The sequence below is a fragment of the Moschus berezovskii genome, chromosome 8 (genome assembly GCF_049115385.1).
Source record: "Moschus berezovskii isolate FMDL1 chromosome 8, NW_MosBer_1.0, whole genome shotgun sequence".
Lineage (NCBI taxonomy): Eukaryota > Metazoa > Chordata > Mammalia > Artiodactyla > Moschidae > Moschus > Moschus berezovskii.
In genome coordinates, this window is record NC_142467.1 from 24617480 (window position 1) to 24635328 (window position 17849).

Here is a 17849-nt window from a genome sequence, read left to right on the forward strand (position 1 = left end):
AAAGGATGAAAAAACAATCTATCAATTCAATTCTCAAAGAATTCTTGAAATTGTGCTAGATGTTATGGGAAAGCTCATAGATAAACTTGATCCCCCACATGGGATTTAAAATGCATAAAATAAGTAAGCTATGTTCCAGTATATTCCATCATATCAGCCACATAGAAAGCCACAAGGAATGCATGAAGAGTACAGAGGAGGCAGCAATCCCTCAGCTGCAATAGTTCATAAAGTTCTTTGGAGGACCTAACACTTAATTCTGACCTTTAAAGTAGAAAAAATTAGGATATATGGAAACTTCAGGGGAGAATCTGATACCATTGGATGTGGATGTCAGAGGAGCCAAGTGTCCACTAAGGGAGAATCAGAGCTTAGAATAGGGAACTAAATGAACACTGATAACAAAACACACATTTCCCCTCATATCGAGGTTTTAAAAAATTCAAATACATGGTTCTGTGTATGACATGGGAGATGAAATGAGAAACTGAAATCTGTGGTTTTAATCTAATCAGAATCTCTGCTGTAAAGTAACTTTACTCAGGCAGCCAGTACAGTAAGTGGACCTACGTTCTGAGGGGCATTTTAAGGTTGACATTATCTTTTCATTGTTGTACAGCCTAAAATATTATTTTTGCTTCTTTACCAAAACAATGCTTTTTCTAGAGCCAGACCTCTATAGATATGAGAGAAAGTTAGAACCTGGCCCTTATGCCAGAAAGGACATTCAAATTGCCCATTATTATATAGCAAGCATAGAGACATTTCCAAAGAAGTTCCAACTTGTTCACTAATGTCAATGACAAAGTAGAAGACAAAAAATTACAGCTGTCATATATCTATCCTTCATGAAACGGTAGCATGCCGAAGGTTTGAGAAGAATAATGCCCTCCAAACCATCATCAAGAACAGTTTTGAAACATTTTTATTCCATATTAGAAAAATCAATAAAATCTGAGGAGAAAATGAGATTGCAATATAATCTAAGCTTTACAATTTTTGGTTTTTACTTTACTAACTAAAAATTATCAAAGCTGGTTTTTCAAGTAGTTAGGGTTGGTAATATATAGAATTCAGAAAATATTTAAAAGTAATAAAGCACAGACAACGTGACTGACATAGTCTTTTGACCTTACTTGAAGATTTACAAATTTAGTGATTTTAATTTAAAAGGTATTACTTATGCAGAATATTTAAAGTTGAAAATTTTATTCAGATAGCCATTATATGGAAAGTCAAATAAATAGACATTGTGAATGAAAAATCATTAACCAAAATTAGATATATGAGCACATTCATAAGACTGACTTTGTAGGCAATAAAATCTAAAGGAAGAAATAGAAAATGTATTTCATAACCTGCAAAAAATTCAAGGGATAAAAAAGATAAAGCAAGAAGCATTAACAGTGGAGTAAATATACTGTAATTTTGAGGCAGAGGGAGAGGGTAACTGCCCCACAATGTGGAACATCTGGCCATTGAATCAAAAATGGACTTTAATTGAAAACAGACAGATGGCATAAACACTATTAGCACAGAGAAAGCTGTTGCAGAGACATAGAGATCTGGGATATTGATTTTGGCAGTACTGCCTTTGCTTTGCATTGCCAATGTTATTCACATTGAATGGAATATCAGGGAAGGTTGACCTCCTTGCCTAACGTTCCTTCAGGCCTGTTCTTGCTCTTTTAAATGGGTAGAAAATTATATTTTCTGTTGTGTTCAGTCACTCAGTCGTGTCCAAATCTTTGTTACAATTACATGCTCTCACATAATTTAAAAACTAGGTAGGACATCTCTCTTTCTGATATTAGGCACACATACATACATACATACATTGGAAGAAAGAATATTGTCATAATGACAATTTGCTTTCTTTTGGCAATTTTAGTTCAAAATAGGAATATTTCTAACTTTTTAAAAAATTAATAGGAGCTACATTCATCATTCAATGATTCATCATTTTTAGAGATGAAAATAAGGATTCAGGAATAATTATCTGCATCTTTTTCTATAGTGCACATCAAAACAAGATAAGAAAGTCAAGCACAGTGAGATAATCAGCTGACAGAAATATTTTCATCTATCTTGCTTTATCAGATATGATTTTAAAAGTTGTTAGATATTTAATCACTACATTCACTTCATCATTTTTCAAATCTAATCTGTCAATTCATTTTAAATAGGCTTTGTCAAAAAGCGTTTAGTGAAAAAAATGCCTGCAGATAAATGTTTTTAATAAAACCCGTTTTAGAAATTTCTTATTTTATGCACTGGCTTTATCGTCTAGCTTTTTGTATAACAGAGAAAGTATCAATTAAATCAGTGATTCAGATTGCAATATTGCTTTGTTTGAGAAGCTTATGAAAATTAAGGACATTCCTCCCTGAAAAAATGCACATACACATAATTTTTAAATACAATTTCAAGGTTTATCTTTTGATCCCTTATTTTTGGGGTCCAAGAATATCAGGTAGAGAATATCTGATTTTAAGTAAATTTATGAGTAAATTTTTGAGTAAATTTATCTTGTTTTGATGTGCATTATTAAAAAAGATGCAGATAATTACTCTTGAATTCTTATTTTTAGGAATCCTTATGTGTGTGTGCACGCTAAGCAGTATCAGTCGTGTCCGACTCTGCAACACGATTGTAGCCCACCAGGCTCTTCCGTCCATGGGATTCTCCAGACAAGAATTCTGGAGTGGGTTGCTATGCCCTCCTCCAGGGGATCTTCCTGATCCAGGGATTGAACCCACGTCTCTTATGTCTCCTGGATTGGCACGCAGGTTCTTTACCACTAGTGCCACCTGCAAAAGCCCCATAAATAATGTTAGCAATCCTTTATTTAACATGAACATATGTGGTAGAAGCTGGATGTGATGGCAGAACTCACTTTTCTAATTATCTACTTGAAGAAGCACAAGCTGGAGTCAAGATTGCTGGGAGAAATATCAATAACCTCAGATATGCAGATGACACTACCCTTATGGCAGAAAGTGAAGAGGAACTCAAAAGCCTCTTGATGAAAGTGAAAGAGGAGAGTGAAAAGGTTGGTTTGAAGCTCAACATTCAGAAAACAAAGATCATGGCATCTGGTCCCATCACTTCATGGGAAATAGATGGAAAAACAGTGGAAACAGTGTCAGACTTTGTTTTTTTGGGCTCCAAAATCACTGCAGATGCTGATTGCAGCCATGAAATTAAAAGACGCTTGCTCCTTGGAAGGAAAGTTATGACCAACCTTGATAGTATATTAAAAAGCAGAGACATTACTTTGCCAACCAAGGTCCGTCTAGTCAAGGCAATGGTTTTTCCCGTGGTCATGTATGGTTGTGAGAGTTGGACTGTGAAGAAGGCTGATCGCCGAAGAATCGATGCTTTTGAACTGTGGTGTTGGAGAAGACTCTTGAGAGTCCCTTATACTGCAAGGAGATCCAACCAGTCCATTCTAAGGGAGATCAATCCTGGATGTTCATTGGAGGGACTGATGCTAAAGCTGAAACTGCAATACTTTGGCCACCTCATGCGACGAGTTGACTCACTGGAAAAGACTCTGATGCTGGGAAAGGTTGGGGGCGGGAGGAGAAGGGGACGACGGAGAATGAGATGGCTGGATGGCATCACCGACTCTGTGGACATGAGTTTGAGTGAACTCCGGGAGTTGGTGATGGACAGGGAGGCCTGGCGTGCTGTGATTCATGGGGTCGCGGAGAGTCGGACACGACTGAGCGACTGAACTGAACTGAACTGAACTTAAAAGTCACTGCTCACCTGTTTAAAAATCCTATCTCCATGGACAGGGGAGCCTGGCAGGCTATAGTCCATGGAGTCACAAGAATTGTGGACAAGATTTAGCGACTAAACCAACCAACCAAACAACCAACCAATAATGATTATCTAGCTCTCTTTTCTGCTTTTGTTGTCTGAAATTTCTGCCTTACAATGTAATTAAAAATTTGCCTCCCTCTAACTTCTGTGAATTACTTCTGGGTTTTTTGAATAATCTAGAACAATTCTTTTCCTATTTTAGATCATAGAGTTTTAGGTTTTGCTTAGAGTCTTAGAACATTAGAGAGGAAGAGGAAACCAGACCTTATTAATCATTTTAGGTTAAATCTTTCAGTTTACAAATGATAAAATTGAGGCCCCAAATAATTAATTAATGACATGTGTTACTTCTCTCAACAAGACTTTACAGTCATGCCCTATGTGCTATTAACCTTACTTTAAAGCATATTCTCAGATTTCTCAGATGGTTCTTTATCCATCCTTCCTCCCTTTTTTTTTTCTCAAGATTCTTCATTAGTATGGCACTAGAAATCAGTCACAGGATCCATTTGGGGCTTGAGCAGCAGGTAGTAGAACTCGTGCTAGCTTTGGAATGGCCAGTTTTATTCAACAGTGTTCTTTTCTTTTTGTAAAGCTGTATTTTGAATATTTTTATATGAACACCTGTCAATTGATCAGTTTTGTACATTTAGTTTTCCTTTTAATGGAATTTGCAAAATGTCAAACAGACTTAAAGAGGATTGAGCAAGACAAATTAGAAAAAATAAAAGCACTCAGTAATAGTTGGTTACATTTTTTGACCACTTTCTGTGTGTTAGGAACAGGATTGAGTGCATTAAATGGACTATTTATTGCAGTCTTCCCAGAGCTCTCATGCAGTAGACACTGTCTGGTACTATTATTAATGAGCATTCTATAGATGAGGAAACTGAAGTTCACACACATGAAGGCCACATAGTTTGAAGACCAAGAACTAAGGGTTTATTTATTTATTTATTTTTAAAATTTATTTTATTGGAGGCAAATTACCTTACATTAATATATTGGTTGGTTTTGCCATACATTGACATGAATCCGCCCCGGGTGTACATGTGTTCTCATTCTTGAACCCCCTCCCCCCTCCCTCTTCCCCATATCCTCCCTCCACGTCATCCCCGTGCACCAGCCCCAAGCATCCTGTATCATGAGTCGAACCTGGACTGGTCACTTATGATAATATACATGCTACAATGTCGTTCTCCCCAATCATCCCACCTTCACCCTCTCCCACAGAGTCCCAAAGACTGTTCTATATGCCTATGTCTCTTTTGCAGTCTCGTATACAGGGTTCAGGTTACCATCTTTCTAAATTCCATATATATGCGTTCGTATACTGTATTGATGTTTTTCTTTCTGGCTTACTTCACTCTGTATAATTGGCTCCAATTTCATCCACCTCATTAAAACTGATTCAAATGCATTCTTTTTGATGACTGAAAAATACTCCATTGTGTATATGTACCAAAGCTTTCTTATCCATTCATCCGCAGATGAACATCTAGGTTGCTTCCATGTCCTGGCTGTTATAAATAGTGCTGCAATGAACATTGGAGTACATGTGTCTCTTTCAATTCTGGTTTCCTCGGTGTGTATGCCCAGGAGTGCGATTGCTGGATCATATGGCAGTTCTATTTCCAGTTTTTTGAGGAATCTCCACACTGTTCTCCATAGTGGCTGTACTAGTTTGCATTCCCACCAACAGTGTAAGAGGGTTCCCTTTTCTCCACACTCTCTCCAGCATTTATTGCATGTAGACTTTTGGATAGCAGCCATTCTGACTGGTGTGAAATGGTATCTCATTGTGGTTTTGATTTGCATTTCTCTGATTATGAGGGATGTTGAGCATTTTTTCATGTGTTTGTTAGCCATCTGTATGTCTTCTTTGGAGAAATGTCTGTTTAGTTCTTTGGCCCATTTTTTGATTGGGTCACTTAGTTTTCTGGAATTGAGCTGCAGGAGCTGCTTGTATATTTTTGAGATTAATCCTTTGTCAGTTGCTTCATTTGCTATTATTTTCTCCCATTCTGAAGGCTGTCTTTTCACCTTTCTTAGAGTTTCCTTTGCTGTGCAGAAGCTTTTGATTTTAATTAGGTCCCATTTGTTTATTTTTGCTTTTATTTCCAATATTCTGGGAGGTGGGTCTTGGAGGATCCTGCTGTGATTTATGTCAGAGAGTGTTTTGTCTATGTTCTCCTCTAGGAGTTTTATAGTATCTGGTCTTACATTTAGCTCTCTAATACATTTTGAGTTTATTTTTGTGTATGGTGTTAGGAAGTGTTCTAGTTTCATTCTTTAACAAGTGGCTGACCAGTTTTCCCAGCACCACTTGTTAAAGAGACTGTCTTTTGTCCATTTTATATTCTTGCCTCCTTTGTCGAAGATAAGGTGTCCATAGGTGCGTGGATTTATCTCTGGGCTTTCTATTTTGTTCCATTGATCTATATTTCTGTCTTTATGCCAGTACCATACTGTCTTGATGACTGTGGCTTTGTAGTAGAGCCTGAAGTCTGGCAGGTTAATTCCTCCAGTTCCATTTTTCTTCTTCAAGATTGCTTTGGCTATTCGAGGTTTTTTGTATTTCCATACAAATTGTGAGATTATTTGTTCTAGTTCCATGAAAAATATCGTTGGTAGCTTGATAGGGATTGCATTGAAGGTATAAATTACTTTGGGTAGTATACTCATTTTCACAATATTTATTCTTCCAATCCACGAACACGGTATATTTCTCCATCTATTAGTGTCCTCTTTGATTGCTTTCAGTAGTGTTTTATAGTTTTCTATGTACAAGTCTTTTGTTTCCTTAGGTAGATATATTCCTAAGTATTTAATTCTTTTCATTGCAACAGTGAATGGAATAGTTTCCTTAATTTCTCTTTCTATTTTCTCATTATTAGAACTAAGGGTTTAATTTCCCGTTTCCCCAGGGCTCACAAGTTTCACCAGTACATTGCAATACTTCATTCAATTGATGTGCAATAGCACAGATATGCTCAGAGAAGGCAATGGCAACCCACTCCAGTACTCTTGCCTGGAAAATCCGATGGACAGAGGAGCCTGGTAGGCTGCAGTCCATGGGGTCACTAAGAGTTGGACATGACTGAGCGACTTCACTTTCCCTTTTCACTTTCCTGCATTGGAGAAGGAAATGGCAACCCACTCCAGTGTTCTTGCCTGAGAATCCCAGGGATGGGGGAGCCTGGTGGGCTGCCGTGTATGGGGTCGCACAGAGTTGGACACGACTGAAGCGACTTAGCAGCAGCAGCAGCACAGATTTGCTAGTTCTACAATACTCTATTATGAAATTAAAACAAGAATTTTAAATACATAAGTATATGTACATAGCAAAAATTATATCCACCTTCCACATAATATTAGCCAAAATTCGCTTAGTTTTATTTTTCTAAGCTTTTTTCCTAGATAAAATAAATTCAGTATTTTGAGTGGTATCAGAAAATGGTAACAGTGTTAAAAGCTGAGGTTTGAAGATAATTGCCAGACATCAATTCTTCCATTAAGGAAGATACTTTCTTTCTGTTTATCAGAGTAGATAACATATAACCAGATTAACAGCTGCATTTTCACTGCTTATATAAGGCTATAAAATTGATCAGCCAACACAATATTATGAAACTTCATAATCAACACATCTTCTAATATTTTTTTACTTGGAGTAAGTTATTATGTTACACAAGCCACAAATATAAAGATTGAACATACTGCAAACTCCGTTTTACTGCTTTGATCAAATAAAATGTACATAATTTAATCTAGCATCTATTTAATGATATGCATAATTGCTGCTGTGCTACATGGCAATTAAGCTTGAATGGACAACAGATGATTATAATTTTACATAGCCAAGCTAAAATTCTATAGCTCTTCTCTTTGTAACTTCTTTCATGCTTTCATGACTGGTAGTGCTGACAATTGTATCTGATACCACATAAAACTTAATCCTCCTTACAAGCATACCTCACTTTACTGTACCTATCCTTATTGAGATTTTCAGATATTATGGGTTTTTGTTGCTTTTTTTGTTTTTAAGAAATTGAAGTTCTGTGGCAACCTTACCTCTAACAAGTTTGTTGGCACTATTTTTCAACATTTGTTTACTTTGTGTCTGCATATCACATTTTGGTAATCTTTTCAATATTTCACACTTTTCATTATCATTATACTTGTTATGGTGATCTGTGATCAGTGATCTTTAATATTACTATTGCAATTATTTTGAGGCACAATGAACTGCACCCGTGTAAAACAGCAAACTTAATAAACGCTGTGTGTGTTCTGACTACTCCACCAACCAGTTACTCCCATCTTTCTCTCTCTCCTCAGGCCTCCCTATTCTCTGAGACACAGAAATTATTAGGCTGATTAACAACCGTACCATGGCTTCTAATTGTTCAAGTGAAAGGAAGAGCCCCACTTGTCTCACTTTAAATCAAAAGTTAGAAATAATTAAACTCAGTGAGGAAGGCACGTCCAAAGCTGAGACATGCTGAAAGCTAGGTCTCTTGTGGCAAACCCGGTTGTGAATGCAAAGGAAAAGTTCTTGAAGGAAGTTAAAAGTACTACTTCAGGGGACACACAAATGACAAGAAAGCAAGACAGCAAGCAGCCTTGGTGTTGATATGGAGAAAGTTTTAGTGGTCTGGATAGAAGGTCAAAGTAGCCATAACATTCCTTTAAACCAAAGGCTAATTAAGAAAAATGCCCTAATTCTTTGTCTTGGATTTTGTCAAGGTTAATAAGAGAGATGAAGGAATTTCAGAAAATTTTGAAGCTAGCAGAAGTTGGTTCATGAGGCTGAAGGAAAGAAGCCATCACCATAACACCAAAGTGCAAGGTGAAGCAGCCAATTGCTGATGTAAAAGCTTCGGCAAGTTATTTGGAAGATCTAGAGAATCCCAGGGATGGGGGGCCTGGTGGGCTTCCGTCTATGGGGTTGCACAGAGTTGGACATGACTGAAGTGACTTAGCAGCAGCAGCAGCTAAGATAATTAATGAAGGTGATGATAGTTTTCCAGTGTAGATGAAACATCCTTCTGTTGGAGGAAGATACCATCTTCTTTGATAGTTAGAAAGGAGCAGAGACAAGCTGACTCTCTTGTGAGGGGCTAATGCAGCTGGAGACTTTGCGTTAAATATATTCACTTTACTGCAGTGGTCTAGAACTGAACCCACTCTGTCTTTGGTATGTCTGTGGTCACACATATACATTCTAACCCCATAGCTATGACCCTGCCTCCAAGGTCTGAATCTGACTCTTCTACTGTTAGAGTTCTATTACAACATTGTCTCTTCTCTTTCCGTCCCTGCAACTACACACCAGGATCGAGACCTGTTTTCCCTTCTACACAATCTTCCCCTACCTAAGAAGTAAATAAAAGGTAATTTTTAAAAGAATGGCTATGTAGTAAGGTAAATCTGTCTTTGAGTTTAATCTCTGATTACTTTCTCATTGGATGAAATTCAACAGTGTACCTAAGCTTCTGAACCTCAGTTTCTTTAAAATCTAATAAAGCTGAGACCTACTTGGAAGTGGTGCTGTGTGAATTACATAGCCACCAGATGGAAAGAATTTGGCCCAGGCATAGTTGCTGCTCAATAATTTGTAACTGATGTTGCTAGCCTTGCATCAGCCTGTTGTTGTTAGTGGTGATGGTGGTCAGTTGAGTACAACTCTTTGCAACCCCATAGTCTGCAGCCCACCAGGCTCCTCGGTTCGTGGGATTTTGCAAGCAAGAACACTGGAGTGGGTTGCCACTTCCTTCTCCAGTGGAATCTTCCTGACTCAGGGATTGAACCCCCATCTCCTCTATTGGCAGGCAGATTCTTTACCACTGAGCCACCAGGAAGGCCCTTACACCAGCCTAGTTCCCTCATCTTAGCTATCCCAGATCTGGAAAGCCAGGGACCTTCTGGATCTTGTGCTTGGATAGCTCACTGGACTGACTGGGCAGACCTAGGATTGTGGAAATCCAGGAATTCTGACTGTGGTCTGAGTACTTGGACTTGTCTGAGCACAGTTATGGGAGAACAAAGATAGCTGTTTATATAAGGGTGAAGAAGGCTGGTGAAAAAAAAGGTTGGAGGTTCTCAAGAATGGAAAGGTTAGTTAGAGTAGATTTAGTTACAGGGAGCCAGAAAAACATGCATATGGGTAACTGTACATGCATTTTCCAGCTCCCAACAACTTCTGGAAATAATACTGTGGTAGCTGCAGCTGGGTCATTTCCAGAATTGTTACTTTTACTATGAAAAGGCTCTTCTAAAATGAAGAAATTATGTTTAAACTTGAAATAAGTCATTCTTGTTCAGTTGCTAAGTCACATCTGACTCTTTGAGACCCCATGAACTGCAGAATGCCACGCTTCACAAAAAGTCATAAAAGTGGTCATAATAGTTCAAGGACAACAAGGAAAAATTACTACCTACTTGGTTCTTTGAAGGAGAGAAAATGTTCACCCTGTAATACTTTATGCCTAGGCATACCATGCAAACAAGTAGGACTAATAATACAACGAAACCCATTCACACCTAAGTATATTTAATAAATCAGCAGACATAATGCATGAACTCAAACCATCTCATTTTTGCTAGTGGTGAAGGATTAAAAGCAGAATGGCTCTGCAGATGCTCTGACTTGGGTGCTTAGGGGGGTATAAATACTATAAAAGAGAGGGGAGCAGGTGCAAAAAAAGAATACTGGCCCTCTGTCGACTGACTTTGACGGTCTCCAAATTTTTCCCAGGCTGTGCCTCTTATCCGGAGAAGACAATGGCAAGTCACTCCAGTACTATTGCCTAGAAAATCCCATGGATGGAGGAGCCTGGTTGGCTGTAGTCCGTGGGGTTGCTAAGGGTCGGACACGACTGAGCGACTTCACTTTCACTTTTCACTTTCACTCATTGGAGAAGGAAATGGCAACCCACTCCAGTGTTCTTGCCTGGAGAATCCCAGGGACGGGGGAGCCTGGTGGGCTTCCGTCTATGGGGTCGCACAGAGTTGGACACGACTGAAGTGACTTAGCAGCAGCAGTGCCTCTTATCTTATAATAATTAAGAGTTATATTTTCCTGTATATGGGGTAGTTAAGAAAAACATTGCTCATAATTATGTTGTAGTGGAGAAATGATACATAGAGAGTTGGAGGTGGTAATGATAGTGATGATATTTATCTGAATTTTACAATGCTCTAGGTACAGGGAAACTCTGACTCATGATTAGCCAAAATAAATAAGCAGACAATTCAAGAAGCTTTTATAACTTTACTTGCTTTCCCACAAGGCAGTAAGAGACAATAAACCAAACTGCATTTTAATTATCAAGGCATGATAGACTGTAACTAATCCTGTATTAAAAAGTTACTGGTGATAAATCAATATAATTGAAACCATACGTGTGCTAATTCCTAATTGATGATTGAATATATTTATAATCAGAGTAGCACAGATATATGTTGTCACTCTAGCACTGAGGAAATTGAGAGCCCAACTCAAAAGAGAAAGCTCTAATGCAGGGATTTTTGAAGTCCTATGATCAAATTTCTGAGAGCATAATTGGAAATATATTTTAGGTACATATGGATTTTCTTATTTATACTAACTGGAAAATAATAACCTATATTTAGTGTGGAGCTGGATCATTTCATTGAAAATATAGCCTTTGTTATGTTGTCAAACTTTTCTGGCTTGGATGGTCTTGAAAATTAGATCACTTTTATTTGATAGGATAACATTAGTTAAATATGAATAAGTTATTTTAGGGATCAGTTCAGTTCAGTCACTCAGTCATGTCCGACTCTTTACGATCCCATGGACTGCAGCATGCCAGGCTTTCCTGTCCATCACCAGCTCCTGGAACTTAAACTCATGTCCATTGAGTCAGTGATGCCATCCAACCACTATATCCTCTGTGGTCCCCTTGTCCTCCTGCCTTCAATCTTTCTCAGCGTTAGGGTCTTTTCCAATGAGTCATTTCTTCGCATCAGGCGGCCAAAATATTGGAGTTTCAGCTTCAGCAAAAGTCCTTCCAATGAATATTCAGGACTGATTTCCTTTAGGATGAACTGGTTGGATCTCCTCGCTTTCCAACAGACTCTCAAGACTCTTCTCCAACACCACAGTTCCAAAGCATCAATTCTTCTGCGTTCAGCTTTCTTTATAGTCCAACTCTCACATCCATATATGACTACTGGAGAAACCATAGCTTTGACTAGAGGAATATTTGTTGGCAAAGTAATATCTCTGCTTTTTAATATTCTGTCTAGGCTGGTCAAAATGTTTCTTCCAAGGAGCAAGAGTCTTTTAATTTCATGGCTGCAGTCACCATTTGCAGTGATTTTGGAGCCCCAAAAGATAATGCCTGTCACTGTTTCCCCATCTATTTGCCATGAAGTAATGGGACCAGATGGTGATGGGCCATGATCTTAGTTTCTGAATGTTGTTTTAAGCAAACATTTTTACTCTCCTCCTTCACTTTCATTAAGAGGCTCTTTAGTTCTTCTTCACTTTCTGCTATAAGGGTGGTATCATCTGCATATCTGAGGTTATTGATATTTCTCCCAGCAATCTTGATTCCAGCTTGTGCTTCATCCAGTCTAGCACTTCTCATTATGCATATAAGTTAAAAAAGCAGGGTGACAAAATACAGCATTGAGATATTCCTTTCCTGATTTGGAACTAGTCTGTTGTTCCATGACCAGTTCTAACTGTTGCTTCTTGACCTGCATACAGGTTACTCAGGAGGCAGGTCAGGTGCTCTGATATTCCCATCTCTTTAAGAATTTTCTGCAGTTTATTGTTCAAAGGCTTTGGCATAGTCAATAAAGCAGAAGTAGATTTTTTTTTTTGGATCTCTCTCTTTTTAATGGCTGAATAATACTCCATTGTGTATATGTACCAAAGCTTTCTTATCCATTCGTCTGCAGATGGACATCTAGGTTGCTTCCATGTCCTGGCTATTATAAACAGTGCTGCAATGAACATTGGAGTACATGTGTCTCTTTCAATTCTGGTTTCCTTGGTGTGTATGCCCAGGAGTGCGATTGCTGGATCATATGGCAGTTCTATTTCCAGTTTTTTGAGGAATCTCCACACTGTTCTCCATAGTGGATGTACTAGTTTGCATGCCCACCAACAGTGTAAGAGGGTTCCCTTCTCTCCACATCCTCTCCAGCATTTATTGCATGTAGACTTTTGGATAGCAGCCATTCTGACTGGTGTGAAATGGTATCTCATTGTGGTTTTGATTTGCATTTCTCTGATTATGAAGGATGTTGAGCATTTTTTCATGTGTTTGTTAGCCATCTGTATGTCTTCTTTGGAGAAATGTCTGTTTAGTTCTTTGGCCCATTTTTTGATTGGGTCATTTATTTTTCTGGAATTGAGCTGCAGGAGCTGCTTGTATAATTTTGAGATTAATCCTTTATCAGTTGCTTCATTTGCTATTATTTTCTCCCATTCTGAAGGCTGTCTTTTCACCTTGCTTATAGTTTCCTTTGCTGTGCAGAAGCTTTTGATTTTCATTAGGTCCCATTTGTTTATTTTTGCTTTTATTTCCAATATTCTGGGAGGTGGGTCATGGAGGATCCTGCTGTGATTTATGTCGGAGAGTGTTTTGCCTATGTTCTCCTCTAGGAGTTTTATAGTTTCTGGTCTTACATTTAGCTCTCTAATCCATTTTGAGTTTATTTTTGTGTATGGTGTTAGGAAGTGTTCTAGTTTCATTCTTTTACAAGTGGCTGACCAGTTTTCCCAGCACCACTTGTTAAAGAGACTGTCTTTTCTCCATTTTATATTCTTGCCTCCTTTGTCAAAGATGAGATGTCCATAGGTGCGTGGATTTATCTCTGGGCTTTCTATTTTGTTCCATTGATCTATATTTCTGTCTTTATGCCAGTACCATACTGTCTTGATGACTGTGGCTTTGTAGTAGAGCCTGATAAAAACTCTCCAGAAAGTGGGAATAGAAGGGACATACCTCAACATAATAAAAGCTATATATGACAAACCCACAGCAAACATTATCCTCAATGGTGAAAAACTGAAAGCATTTCCCCTAAAGTCAGGAACAAGACAAGGGTGCCCACTCTCACCACTACTATTCAACATAGTTCTGGAAGTTTTGGCTACAGCAATCAGAGCAGAAAAAGACATAAAAGGAATCCAAATTGGAAAAGAAGAAGTAAAACTTTCACTGTTCGCTGATGACATGATCCTCTACACAGAAAACCCTAGAGACTCTACCAGAAAACTACTAGAGCTAATCAATGATTACAGTAACGTTGCAGGATATAAAATCAACACACAGAAATCCCTTGCACTAATCCTATACACTAATAATGAGAAAATAGAAAGAGAAATTAAGGAAACTATTCCATTCACTGTTGCAACGAAAAGAATTAAATACTTAGGAATATATCTACCTAAGGAAACAAAGACTTGTACATAGAAAACTATAAAACACTACTGAAAGCAATCAAAGAGGACACTAATAGATGGAGAAATATACCATGCTCATGGATTGGAAGAATAAATATTGTAAAAATGAGTATACTACCCAAAGTAATTTATACATTCAATGCAATCCCTATCAAGCTACCAACGATATTTTTCACAGAACTAGAACAAATAATCTCACAATTTGTATGGAAATACAAAAAACCTCGAATAGCCAAAGCAATCTTGAGGAAGAAAAATGGAACTGGGGGAATTAACCTGGATCTCTCTCAATTTTTCGATGATCCATCAGATATTTTCAACTTGATCTCTGGTTCCTCTGCCTTTTCTAAATCCAACTTGAACATATGGAAGTTCACAGTTCAGGTACTGTTGAAGCCTGGCTTGGAGAATCTTGAACATTATTTTGCTATTGTATAAGATGAATGCCATTGTCAGTAGTTTGAGCATTCTTTGGCATTGCCATTCTTTGGGATTGGAATGAAAACTGACCTTGTCCAGTCCTGTGGCCACTGCTGAGTTTTCCAAATTTGCTGGCATATTGAATGCAGCATTTTCACAGCATCATCTTTTAGGATTTGAAATAGCTCAACTGGAATTCCATCACCTCCACTAGTTTTGTTTGTAGTGTTGCTTCCCAAGGCCCAAATGAGAAGTCAAGTGGACCTTGTGAAGCAACACTACAAACAAAGCTAGTGGAGGTGATGGAATTCCAGTTGAGCTATTTCAAATCCTAAAAGATGATGCTGTGAAACTGCTGCATTCAATATGCCAGCAAATTTGGAAGGATCTCTTCTCTACGTCTGCAGAGGATCTCTTCTCTATGTCTGCAGCCATGCCATCCAAGGGCCCTCTGCAGTCTGTGCAAGTCTTCCGACACAAGAAGACGGCCACGGCCGTGTCGCACTGCAAATGAGGTAACGGCCTCATCAAGGTGAACGGACGACCCCTGGAGATGATCGAACCGCGCACGCTGCAATACAAGCTACTGGAATCTGTTCTGCTCTTGGGCAAGGAGCGATTTCCTGGTGTGGACATCCGCGTCCGAGTGAAGGGTGGTGGTCACATGGCCCAGATTTATGCCATCCGCCAGTCCATCTCCAAAGCCTTGGTGGCCTATTACCAGAAAAATGTGGATGAGGCTTCCAAGAAGGAGATCAAAGACATCCTCATCCAGTACGACCGGACCCTGCTGGTAGCCGATCCCCGTCGCTGCGAATCCAAGAAGTTTGGAGGTCCTGGTGCTCGTGCCCGCTACCAGAAATCCTATCGGTAAGCCCATCATGAAGATCAGGGTTTCCCGTTATAGCACCTTTATAATAAATGTGGGATTTAAGGTTTCAGGAAAAAAAAAAAAAAATATATATATATATATATATATATATTTTCTGCTTCTGTTATGTCCGTACCATTTCTGTCCTTTATTGTGCCCATCTTTGCATGAAATATTCCCTTGGTATCTCTTACTTTCTTGAAGAGATCTCTAATCTTTCCCATCCTATTGTTTTCCTCTACTTTTTTTCATTGATCACTGAGGAAGGCTTTCTTATCTCTCCTTGGTATCCTTTGGAACTCTGCATTTAATTGGTTATATCTTTCATTTTCTCCTTTGCCTTTCACTTCTCTTCTTTTCACAGCTATTTGTATGGCCTCCTCAGTCAACCATTTTGCCTCTTTCCTTTTCTTTTTCTTGGAGTTGGTCCTGATCCCTTTCTCTTGTACAATATCACGAACCTCCGTCCACAGTTATTCAGGCACTCTATCAGATCTAATCCCTTGAATCTATTTCTCACTTCCACTGTATAATCATTAGGGATTTGATTTAGGCCATACCTGAATGATCTAGTGGTTTGCCCTACTTTCTTCAATTTATATCTGAATTTGGCAATAAAGATTTCATGATCGGAGCCACAGTCAGCTGCTGGTCTTGTTTTTGCTGACTTATAGAGCTTCTCCATCTTTGGCTGCAAAGACTATAATCAATCTGATTTCGGTGTTGACTATCTGGTGATGTCCATGTTTAGAGTCTTCTCTTGTGTTGTTGGAAGAGGGTGTTTACTATGACCAGTGTGTTCTCTTGGCAAAATCTATTATCCTTTGCCCTGCTTCATTCTGTAGTCCAAGGCCAAATTTGCCTTTTACTCCAGGTATTTCTTGACTTCCTACTTTTGCATTCCAGTCCCCTATAATGAAAAGGACATTTTTTGGGGGGTGTTGGTGTGTTGAGATTCATGTGGTTGCAAAGAGTCGGACACGACTGAGCGACTGAACTGAACTGAGGGATAATAATAAGCGTCAAATACATTTAGCTATCAAATCTAGAATAGTAGAAAAATATGGCACTTTTCAGTGTACTAAATTCAATCTTTATGATAACAATATTTAGCTACAGTTTTTGTATGAAGAGGGCTTTCCTGGCGGTTCAGATGGTAAACAATCAGCCTCCAATGCAGAAGACAAGAATTTGATCCCTGGAGTGGGAAGATGCCCTGGAGATGGGGTGGCAACCCACTTCAATATTCTTGCCTGTTGAATTCCATGGACAGAGGAGCCTGGCAGGCTATTATTTATGGGGTCAGAAAGAGTCAGACACAAGTGAGCAATTAAGACTTTTTTTTTTTTTGGTATGAAGAATATGCTATGTAGAAGAAAATTGGACCAGGAAATTTAATTAAAATTATTACTAAAATAAAATATAGTTTTACACATGCATGAATTCATTACTTCATTTCAAAAACAATCATTGGCTGTATTCCAGGCTTATCTTAGGTAGAAGTGGTACATAAATGTGGAGGAACTCACAGTCTAGAGTGTAAAATGGATAGACAAATATTTGCTGTGAAACATGATAAACACATCATGATGTGTATGTGTAAGGTATAATAATGGATAAGAAGATTTGGTAATGAATTATTCAGAAAAGAGGTTGGGTAGACTAGGGAAGCTTCTGTAGACTGACAAGAATGTTTCAGGAATACCACGCATCCAACACATGCATTCAGTGCATCTTAGTGAAATAAAACAGCAATATGACAATAAGTCATAGCAATAAAATGAAAGGGCAGAGTAGAAGGATAAGTATGGAGGGAGATGCATGTAGAAAAGTAAGTAGTGTGTACAGTACAGTATTTCAGAAAGTGAATGCTAATGTGCTTGAAATAATTTAAGCTGGCAAGTAACATAATTATATTTAAGAAATGTATTAATTTTAAAATGATTTTTAAAAGACTGCTATAGAAGTGGATATTGACAGTCTCCTTTCCTGAGGGATTGGGCGAGCTGGCAGTGAGGAAACTGCTATTTTAGGAGTTACATAAAATTTTCAAGATCATATTGTTTGTAAGTAGCAAAACAATATTAGCAGCAAGTCAATTTGATTCTAAAACCTAATGCTAAATGTTTTACTTATATTATAAATTGTTAAACTATATGGCAAATTGGTTACATCTTTTATGCCTAAGTTAATTTTCAGGATGAGGGGTACTGGGAGTGCTGATTTTGAGATTAAATCTGAAAAAGTTCAACATCATCTATGAATAATATCCAATGG

General features: G+C 38.2%; 1 pseudogene; it reads left to right on the plus strand.

The window, feature by feature from the left end:
• The first annotated feature begins 15134 nt into the window (after positions 1 to 15134).
• Positions 15135 to 15640, plus strand: LOC148777031 (small ribosomal subunit protein uS9 pseudogene; annotated as a pseudogene).
• The last annotated feature ends 2209 nt before the right edge of the window (positions 15641 to 17849 follow it).